Here is an 11,666-nt window from a genome sequence, read left to right as displayed (position 1 = left end):
CAATCCCCCGGGGAGCAGGCCTAAGCCAGCAAGTGGTCACCCTCGAGGGGTCCCAGACTGAGAGAGGGCACAGGCTGGGCTGAGGGACCCCCTACCCCCGAGGGCACAAATTTTTGTGCACCGGGCCTCTAGTATATATAATAAAAGGCTACCCAGAACCAGACCCAGAACCAGAGAAGAGGGAGCCCGATTCCTCATGGGGCTGCACATTCCACCTTCAGCCATGGGTTATGTTGAGAAAGGGCGAATTGCGATATTAAAATATTTCTTCTAATTAATTTCCTTTCAATGTGCACAAATCTGTATACGGGGCCACTAGTAAATTATAAAAGTCATCAAGTTGAGAAATGCTACAGGGACAATTTAAACTGAGATGTGCCTCAATCTAAACCTCATACCCCTAACTTCTGAGCCCCACCTGTTTTCCATTTATTTGAACAAACCTTGTATTTTCCAACAGCCTTGTATCTACCTACAATGACCAACGAATTCTTCCCCTGACAGGCACACCAAACCTAAACCAAGGCTTGTAACTACTTCTCCATGAAATTTTTAAAATCCTTCTTTCCTTCCAACCAAACATGATATCTCCTTCCCTGAAATACAAATTTCATTTAGTCTGTTTGCCTTGTGGTGCTAATATCTGCTTTAATATAATTGAAGCACTTCATTTTGATTTTCATCTTTATACTTAAATCCTCTCTGTAAGGTCAGTCCCTGCCTCTCTCGTGGGCCAGGGGAGAATGGTAATTACATCACTGACCAGAGGGCCTTCCTCAGCGCTACATCTCACCTTCACTCCCATGTGGTCCAAAGGGCTGGAAACCTGAGAGAGGCTGGAACTTGGAGTCTTTTTAGCTGGGAGTACTGAGAAGTAGAAGCTTGACAACAATTAGGTGACTCAAGGAGGTGGAGATGGCTGCATGGAGTTTTTAAAGCTGAGAGAACCCAGGGCCTTGAGATGTGGTGTTCCCTGGCCTTGGAGTGCAGTGGAATAAAGTGGGAAAGCAGCCAAATTTTCTAATGTCCCTAAGAAGCCACAGAACAGGTGGAGCGTAAGGGATAGCAAGGTCAGGAATTATACTTGGAACAGAAAGTAGCCACAGACTGCCAGTCAGAGGCCAGGTGGCAATGCAGACCCTCGGCTAGGGTGACCACTTAAGTTATTTTCCAAGTTAGGGCAATTTTGAGAGTAAAAGGGGACAGTAACATGGCAGATGCCAGGGCAGTAGGTGTATCTGGCATAGGGACAAAAAGCCCGCCTACTCCAGCAGATGCCAGTGTAGGGGAATGCAACAACACACAAGAACCAGGCTTGGTTATATACATGCCACATGTGGACACTTGGTGGCCACAAAGGGTCAGATGCTCCTCCCAATGCCAAGGATGCTCTGTCAGCATCCTCAGAATTTAGTTGTCACCCTGGAGGACAAGGGGAGAGAGGAGCCGGTGCTAAATAGATTGAATTTAAACCTGAAATGGCTGAATTTACATGAAATAGACCAAGATTGCATTTTCTGCCAAATGGCAGAATGGACTTTTAAAATAACAATTAAGTGAAACCATAGAAAAATAAAGCACATTACATGTTTTGCATACTCAAGACTGCTACACAAATATTATAGGTTGGATCTCAACAAAAATAACTCTGACATATAAGCAGATAATCCACAATGATTAAAATTTGCTTTCTATTTGAAAAGGTCTTTTCAACATCAACATTAACAATTGTTTTCCCCTCCTAGAGTGAAAATGGAGCCAAAATGCAGGAGGAAGTTCTACGGGAGAATAGATGGCTGGTGGGATGCAGCGGACCCTGAAGATACGTAAATGCGGCACAAGTGTACACATGACATCTGGTGATTTGAGGAAGCCAGCACACCTAACAGTCACAACCCCATCAACCTCTGTTTAGTCTATCTGATATCCTAGTTTTATCTGATTGCACTTTCCTTTGTATGCTGCTGAATCCACCATTTACCTTTGTCATAGCACTCACAGTCATAACAACTAACATTTAACAAGCACTCACCATGAGTCGGGCACTGGGCTAATACTTTATGTGCATGATTTCATTGAATTCCTACAATAGCCCTTTGAGATGGATCCTATTATTATTTTGATTTCACACATGGGAAAACTGAGACACAGTATAACACAGACTGGCTGGCTATTTACTGATCTAATTTTCCTTTCTGCCTAAGCACACATTTGGACTCCTTTTTCCTGTCTGCCGTAGAGTTCTTGCCAGCAGAATGTAAGTAAGTATGATGGTCTCCTCTCCCAGGCCTGGGAGTGGATACCATCATACAAACTTCTGGTGTGATCTTCCCCATCTGTTAGCAGAATTCCAATGCCCTGGGCAGTCATCATTCGTCCAGGGCCCCTGAATTACAGTGTGGATCAGAACTTCCCAACCCACACAATCCTTTGGATTTTACAAGAGTAAGAAGTAAACTTCTATCATGTCAAGCCACTGGAATTTTTGCCTTTAAACAGTATCTAGCGTTACCTTGACAAACACTCATAGGGGACAAAAAAATTTTGTCAAGTGTCATATAACTAGTGAGTGCTGAAGCAGAGATGTTAAATCAGATGAACACTCTAGTCCAATTAGTGCCAGAGTCTGCACATCTAGATAAAATGCTATACTGTTTCACCAAATATTTTTTATCTTGTTTCTCTTTAAGCTGTGAGTTCTTTGATAGAAAGAATTTTTAAAAATTTCTGAATTATCCCTGACCGGTTTGGCTCAGTGGATAGAGCATCAGCCTGCGGACTCAAGGGTCCCGGGTTCGATTCTGGTCAAGGGCATGTACCTTGGTTGCGGGCACATCACCAGTGGGGGGGGGGGGGCAGGAGGCAGCTGGTCGATGTTTCTCTCTCATCGATGTTTCTAACTCTCTATCCCTCTCCCTTCCTCTCTGTAAAAAAATCAATAAAATATATTAAAAATATTTCTGAATTATTGGAATTTAGGACTTAAAAGGATTCAAATGAAATAGAACTTAGTAGAATCAAATTGAATTAAATGAGATGTTATTTAAACTCTTCCCAGGATTATCACTATACATGTTCAGCCTACCAGGATTTTACTTAAAACTAACATTTTAAAATATTTTTTTCCTTTCCCTAAATTCCCAGAAGTTATTATGTCTGTATAATAAGTCCACTCAATATTTTACAAATTAATCTTGACACTTGCTATGTAAGTAACTCTTTTGGTTTTCTCAGATCATGTTTGTGTGAATCATTCAGATTCACCAATGATTGACTGAGTTCAGGTAGTCGGTTTGACAGTTTCCTACATCATTAGCTCCACAACAACCTTGTAGAACACATACTATCTCCATTTTACAGATGAGAAAATAACGAGCAAGCCAAGGTTTAAAGATGCTCAGTGGCTAACCTATGATAGTTATTGAAAGATGTGGGACTAGTGCCCAGATGAAAACTCTAGTCCAGTGGTGCTTATTGGTTTGTTTTTACCATGCTATTTCTAACATAGAGCCTTGGGAAATTTGTTCTGGGTCTTGCACATATGAGGAACTCAAAAAGACTTATTGATTGAAGAACAAATATATACCGAACAATGAGATTTAGTATAAACAATTAGCTAATAGAATTCCACAAGTTGAGTGATGCTGCGAAGACTAAAGTAACAGATGTAAAATAAAGGCAAGCTTGGGGCTTAATGAATTAATCGAAGGAAATGTAAGCTCCTCTTACACAGGTGGCTCCACTGAGCTGGGAGGGTATCCTTAGAAGAGCCTGCCAAAGATTGAAAAGCAAGAGATAGGTTTCAGGGCCCCAGATCTAAGATTAAGTTTTTAATCCTTCAAAAAATGAAGGTGAACCTAAAACTTTTTTAGACCAAAAATACTCAGGAGAACCCATCACCAGTAGGCCAGCATAGCAGGAACTATTAAAGGAAGCTCTTCACGATGAGAAAAGAAAAATAGTTGGAAATTCATATTTCTACATGGTAAACATGTGGGTAAATATAATATTATTCTTTTTTAATGTTTTAAAAGATTAGTGATTAAAGTTATAATAATGTATTATGGGGTTTATAATAATTATAGAAATGAAGTCTATGATGAGAAAAGTGCAAATGATGAAAAGGAAGCAACTGTAAGATAATATTCTTGTATTATATGTAAAGTGATATACTGGAAATTCTAGAAAAGCATCTAAATTTAAAAAGGTGTAGCTAAAAAGCAAATAACGAAGATAAAATGAAATACTAAAATATTTTTAAATACTCTGAAAGAAGGTAGGGAAAGCAGAAAAAAAGGAAACAAAAGGAGATGGGACTACTAGACAATACATGAGATAGTATATTTTAACTCAATCATATAAGCAATTATGTTATATGTATAAATAAATCAAATATTCCAAGTAAAAGAATATTATCAGACTATGTGAAAAGTAAGACCCTAGGAAATATTGTATTCAATAAATGTACTAAAAATAAAAATCCACAGATAAAGTAAAGGAATAGAAAAAGACATATCATGCAAACACTAATTTAAAGAAAGCTGTTGTTAATTTTAATAACAGAATAAGGAGACTTCAGGACAGAAGCATTATTAGGGATGGAGATATTTTATTAAAATAAAAGTGTCTACTCATCAAAAGGACAGAGCAATCTTAAATATGTACACACCTAATATAAGAGCTTCAAAATAAATGAAACAAAACATAACACAAAGGTAAATACATTAACCCACAATTATAGTTGAAGATGTCATAACTAATTTTTTTTTGTATATGATAAAGCAAGGAGACCAAAACAAAAATACCCCTCATCTAAGATTTCTTTCAGCTCCATTTCTTTCATGGTTCTCTTTGCTAGGATTCAAAGTAAAGGTCAAAGGCTATTTATATTTAGATTGGTTAATCAATCCTCATAGGATGATGGTATGAATAATGGAGTCTTATTTTCATGAAGGGAATTTCCACTAGCTCCTCAAATGTCAGGAGTTGGAAAAATAAGAAGATGGAGAAAGATGTACACTGCACTGTCAGACAAAGCTGGTGGGTGTGGCATTCTGAATGTTAAGATAGAATCCATTTTTGGTCATCAATTCCACTCTATATTTCTACAAATAAGAATGAGAAGTCTGAAAGGAGTACCATTTCTTTGTACAGTTGCACTGGTGAGATTGTATTCACAATATACAAATTCCACCCAGCCTCGGCTACAGGAGGTGTTTTGAGCTTTACACTGGTTTCTTTTCTAGAACTAAAAGCAAAACAAAGGACAAGAACTGTAAGATAAGACATATTTAATAAATGGCAATTTTAAATGGTAAATATTTGATACCTAAATTAATATAACTATAAAATAATTTTCATTTAGTATTTTCTTCAGTGTTAACTATACAATCAATTTTTATAGAGTACTAGAGACTTGGTGCACAAATTCATGCACCGGTGGGGCCCCTCAGCCTGGCCTGCGCCCTCTCACAATCTGAGAGCCCTCGGGGGATGTTGGAGAGCCGGTTTCGGCTTGATCCCCACAGGCAAGGTCGAGGGACCCCACCGGTACATGAATCCATGCACCGGGCCTCTAGTATGCATATAAGACCTTTGGTTAATCTCTTCCCACCCTTCGGCTTTCCTCTGAGATTCATCAGTCTGTTCCATGTTTCCACGCCTGTGGTTTCCGCTCCTGCATTGACCGTCTGTCCCCTGGTGGTCGGTGAATGTCATAGTGACTGGTCAACTGATCGACTGCCCTCTGGTGGTCAGTGCACATCATAGAGAGCGGTTGAGTGGCCTTAGCATATCATTGGCATATTATGCTTTGATTGGTTGAATGAACGACTGGACGTCCAGACACTTAGCATAGTAGGCTTTTATTATATAGGATAGGATAATACTCTAAAATTAATCATCTAAAGATCTACTCAAAGAACTAAGATTTGTAAAAAAAAAAAAAAAAAAACCTATAGTAAGTAATAGGGTGGAAATAATAAAGACATGAACAAAATTTAATGATATAAAAACAAACAAAACAGATCAGCAAAACCAAAAGTCACTTATTTGAAAATATCTATACATTTTGTCTGGTTATAGTGATCAAATTAGAGGCGGATCAAGAAGAGCAAGAGAGTAAGCAAATTATAAATATCATGAATAAAAGACAGACAGTCACCCCATTAATCCAATCCCTACAGATAGAAAACAAAATAAGGAGAAAATATTATGAACAATTTTATGCCAGTAAATCCGACAATTTGAAAACCATTTATAAATTTGTAGAAAATATAAAACCTATATAATAAGACATTGAAAATAAACTAGTCTATTGGATAAATTCATTAATAAAAAATTTTCCACAAGTAAATCACTGGGTTCTAATCATTTCACTGTTATATTTTATCAAACTTTTCAGAAATAAATAATACCAAACTTTTCATTAAAATATTTTTTAAAATCTTCATTAAAAAATGGAATACTTGTCATCTTATTTTATGTAGCTATCAAAACCTGCTTTTAAAACCAGACAAATACATTACAAGGAACAAAATTACAAACCAACATTTCTCAATAATGTAGGCATAAAAACCCATAACAAAGTATTAGCAAACTGAACCCCACAAAATTAGAAAAGTTGTAATTGTGAGAAAGAACAGGCATTCTTCTCAGGAATGTAAGGTTAGTGTAACACTCAAAAAAACAATTATTATTAGATGACTAGTGGCCCGGTGCATGAATTCGTGCACATTGAAAGGAAATTAATTAGAAGAAATATTTTAATATCACTATTCACCCTTTCTCTATAATAGAAGTGCCAACCAAATTCACAATTGACAATGACAGATTGAAACACATGCGGGCAATTGGTGCCAGTGAGAGCTTAATATGTATCGCACATGCGCAAGTCAACTTAGCCTTTTATATATACTAAACTTGCTTAATTAGACCTGCTTTCTAATATAGCTAAACTTTTTCCAGCCCAGTGAAGCACCCACTTCTTTTTCAGGTAATTGTCAGCAACACAAAAGTAAATATCAACACGAAGCAGTTTATTATTGTAGATCATGCAGGGAGAACAAAGGATAAAATATTTAACTGTAGCAGTGTTTAACTATATTCTGCGCAGTGACAAAACCTGAAGTCATTTTCAAGGTCCACCATTTCTTACTTCTTTTCAGTTGGGTCAAGTTTCTAAACTTTCTAAATCTCCATTTTCTGGCCAATGAAAAGAAAATAGGATTCCACAAAGTCTCCTATCTACCTACTCCAGGACTTCTGTGGGGATCAAATGAGATGAGGCACAGGAAAACGCTTCACAGACATTTGGTTAAAGTGTGAAATGTTTGCACCTGGCTATAAAGCAAGTCATGTTCCTGGGCTGAAGAAACTGCAAGGAGTCTAGTTGTCACTAGGAAGAGGAAGCTGAGCATTGCTACGTGACGTCATTACTCGGTGCCCACAGCCACCATTTCCTGGCTGGGCTGGGCTGTGAGCTGCATTTTGCACCATGGGGTTTCGGCAGCATCAGCTGCGATTTGGTGGGCTATCACTCTGGGGTGGTGGTGGGGCCTGTGCCCCACTTGGGGGAAGCTGAGTGTTGCTTTGTGGGCACCAGGTCCACGGTGCCAGTGTGTGTCACAGCAGTTCCTGCTTTGAGTGTCTGCCCCCTGGTGGTCAGTGTGCATCATAGTGACTGGTCAGATGGTTGGACACTTAGCATGCTAGCCTTTTATATATATAGATGGTCGTGTTCTATATCTTGATGGGCATGTGGGTTACACAGGTAATTGTGTTCACCAAAGCTAAATGAATTGTACATCTGAAATCTGGCCATGGCATTGTATGAAAATTATACTCCAATAAAAAAATAGAGGGAGAAAAGGACAGAGAGGGGAAAAGATTAGAAGGAAAAAGGAAGGAATAAAAAATAATGGTCCCAGGAACTGGGGACAATCTGAGCCAATGGTTTAGGATTGCATTGCTAACAGCTGAGAAAGAGGAGAGCATAGTTCTGAAGGGTCAGGGTCCCAGCCAGAATTTTGTAATTTTTCAAGTGGCCAAACTAAATCTTAATACAAAAGGAAAACACATTTTGGAGATGCAAGATAGAAAAGATGAGTTCTGAACTCTGACTTCTGCTTTATTGGTTTTAAACAGCAGTCAGAGTTACAAAAGTTCATTCTCAGGGATTCATCTGTGTAGTTCTTATTCAGTTCCTTTAACTTGGAATATAAAAGTTGTTCCACATCACCCACTGTATTTCTGCCAGACTTCTATGTGAAGAATTGGGTGGCAGGTGTTTCATTCTGTAGTCATTCTAAGAACGGTTTGTTCCCATGTTTGAATGGAGTCAGTTGTACACTGCCCCTTGCCCCCAATCTCTCCTTGCAGCCTTGCCTGGAATCTATTCTTCTGGACTATAGTGGAATGTTAACCCATTTATAATTGTAGTGACCATTCATTTCTCTCTCTGTTGTGTTGCTGTGCCAAGCACAGCAGAGCTAAATTTTTGGCAAAGGCTTTCTTGCTTGAAATAGTATGAAAAGGATCCTACTCTGCCCTGAAGTGTGTGCATTGGACAATTGTGAGGAAAGTCCTAAAAGAACTGAGGGAGGGGTGTCTTAACAGCAAAATTTGGTGTATAAAAGTAAATTTTCACTGCATTACCCTATTTCCAGTCTGTGGGGACAATATCAGAAATAAATATCACATTTAGAGCAGCGAACAACAACAACAAAACCAATATAAAATAGGTCAATTCACATTCTATAATATAATACTCATAACCACCCTTACTGGATAGTCATTATTATTCCTTTTTATTTCAGATGGCAAAATTTAGGTTCGAAGATAGAATCTAAATAAGATAAAAAATAGTAGGCTCCACAGTGGAATTTGGATTTTTATGTACCTAGTATCATACTTCAGTCTGTTTCTACTACCTCAGCTTGTTCTGTCATTATACCTCAAGGATCTAGCCTAGCCCAGTGCCTATGAATGGGCTCTCAATGAATATGTGTTGAATAAAAAACGTATGCAAGAGGTATTCCCTGTAAGAGATGGCTGAGAAGTTCTAGGAGAAAACTCATAATTAATCCATATATCTAGAGCATGTCAAGTTTTTTTAGAACCACTGAAAACAGGGAAAGTTGAAACTTAAATTAACTATATTATGGATTATATTGCTCTTTAGCAATATAAATAGTAAGATGACTTGTGTATTTCCAAGAACCAGTGTTTGAAGAAACCAGTACTTATTTATATTAATAAATCACTTGAAAAGTTTCTGGCATAATATAACACAGCAAATTCACTTCTGGATATTTATCCAAAGAAATTGAAAATACTAATTTGGAAAGATGCATACCCTATATTCATGGCAGCATTATTTACAATAGCCAAGATATGGAAGTAATCTTAGTGTCCATTGATAGATAAAAAGAAGTAGTAGTACACATATGCAATTGAATATTACTAAACCATAAAAAAGAATGAAATATTGTAATTTGCGACAACATGGATGGACATAGAGGGTATTATGCTAAGTGAAATAAGTCAGAGAGAGAAAGACAAATGCTATATGACTTAACATATAAGGAATCTAAAACACAAAATAAATGAACAAACAAAACTGAAACAACTCACATATACAGAGAACAAACTAATGGTTGCCAAATGCGAGGAGGGTGTGGAAAAGGTAAAAGAGAACAAGAAGTACAGATGGACAGTTATAAAAGCATTCACAGGATATAAAGAAAAGCATAGAGAATATAGTCAATATTGTAATAACTCTGCACAGTGCCAGATGGGTACTAGAATGATAATGGTGATCACTTCATAAGATGTATAAATGTCTCATCACAATGTTGTATACCTAAAACTAATATAATATTGTACACCAACTATAATTAAAAAACAAATTTTAAAAAATAAAAAATTTATGTTATGGTTAGGAATTTTAATGACTAGACCCTAACATCAGATCAGACGTGAGGCTGGCTATTTTAATAATTGCTGTGGGTGCATTTTATAATTTTCCTGAAGTCATTTGACTTTCAAATTATACCAAGACAACCAATCACCATCTAATCTAATTGGGTAAGACAGTGAAATTGATTGATAATCAATCACATCCCAGTTGAGTTAGACAATATCATCCTTTCAGAGACAGATATTGATCTTTTGAGGTTTGTTTTAGTTTGTTCATTTGCTTTGTTTTACATTGAGCCAGTGGTCTTCAGGCTTCTGTGAAGTCTCTGAAATTATATGGAAACTTTTGTGGACAATGCATCTTCTTTGGTAGAGGTTTCATAATATTATAACTTATAATATTAGTTATGAGTCCATGAAATCAAAATTATTAATCACCATTCCAGACTTTAAAGTATAAGGGATGACATCAAAGCCTCCATTTTCCAATGGTGGAAGGTCCAAGCATGGAGGGGAACACCAATGTCCTCCTCTGATATCTTTATCCATTGTTGAAGTACCCACCCTAGTTTTAATATACCTTCTGATAACACAAAAAGAAAGGACGGATTAATGAAAAGCTAGTATTCTGCAGAGTCTAGTTATTTTCATGAGAGTGTAAGAATTTGACAGTGTATTTTCTTTAGCAAGGCCTTTGGATATGGCCTAGTAGCCAACAATCTTTCTTCATTTTGCAGGAGTTGTTTTAGGAGATGTTGTGTGTCTATGGTACACAAATATGACTGCAATCATGCACAATGTTCTTAAGATATCTGAACATATAAAAATGAATGGTTGTTGGAGACCGGGTGTAAGTCCTTGCACCTGAAGGGGCTAGCAAGGCTGGGACCCTTACCCACACAGTTTTCCCAGACTTGTTTGGATGGCAGTTATCAGTAGAATGAGAGCAACCTTTGTAGAATGAGAACAGCCTTTCATGGCTTATCAAGAAGTCTGTAACTATTTACTGAGATTTGCTATACCGAGAATTGGTCCTTCTGCTCTGTCTCTCCCTTAGAGATTAAGAGGAACAAAGAATAGATTCCTCTTGACAGACCTCCTATTCAGTGTTTTGTGTATAAAAGGAATTGCGTGGTTAATAAACTTATTGCAGATCCTCGTTTGACCTGTAGTCCTCCCGATCCCGCTCTCCTGTCTTTCTTTCTTTTCTCAATTCCCACCTCCCTACCTCAGCCCGGCTCAACCTGTCAGGCTGGCCCTGACAAATGGTGATGACTTAAAACTGTATGATGTACTAATAAAGGCAAAACTATGGAGACAGTACAAAGATCAGTGGTTGCCAGGAGTTAGCGGAGAAAGAAGGGAGACTAGATGGAGTATAGAGAATTTTCAGGGTAATAAACATTCTGCAGAATACGATGATGGTGGATACATGAGATTTTACATTTGTCCAAACCCATAGGACATACAACACTACGAGCAAAACCTAATATGAATTATGGACTTTGGATGATAATTTGTCAATGCAGGTTCATCAATTGTAACAAATGTATCACTCAGGTGCATAATATTGATAATGGGGAGGCTTTGCCTGTATGGGGGCAAGAGGGTAAATGGAAACTCTCTGTACTTTATTCTCATTTTCCTATGAACCTAAATTTGATTTAAAAAACAAAGTTTATTTTTTAAAAGTAATGGTATATTATCTAATCTAATAAAAGAGAAACATTCAAATTGACCACCCCTCC

Source organism: Myotis brandtii, unplaced genomic scaffold (genome assembly GCF_000412655.1).
Source record: "Myotis brandtii unplaced genomic scaffold, ASM41265v1 scaffold540, whole genome shotgun sequence".
In the NCBI taxonomy this organism is placed as follows: Eukaryota; Metazoa; Chordata; class Mammalia; order Chiroptera; family Vespertilionidae; genus Myotis; species Myotis brandtii.
Note: the sequence above shows the minus strand (reverse complement) of the source record.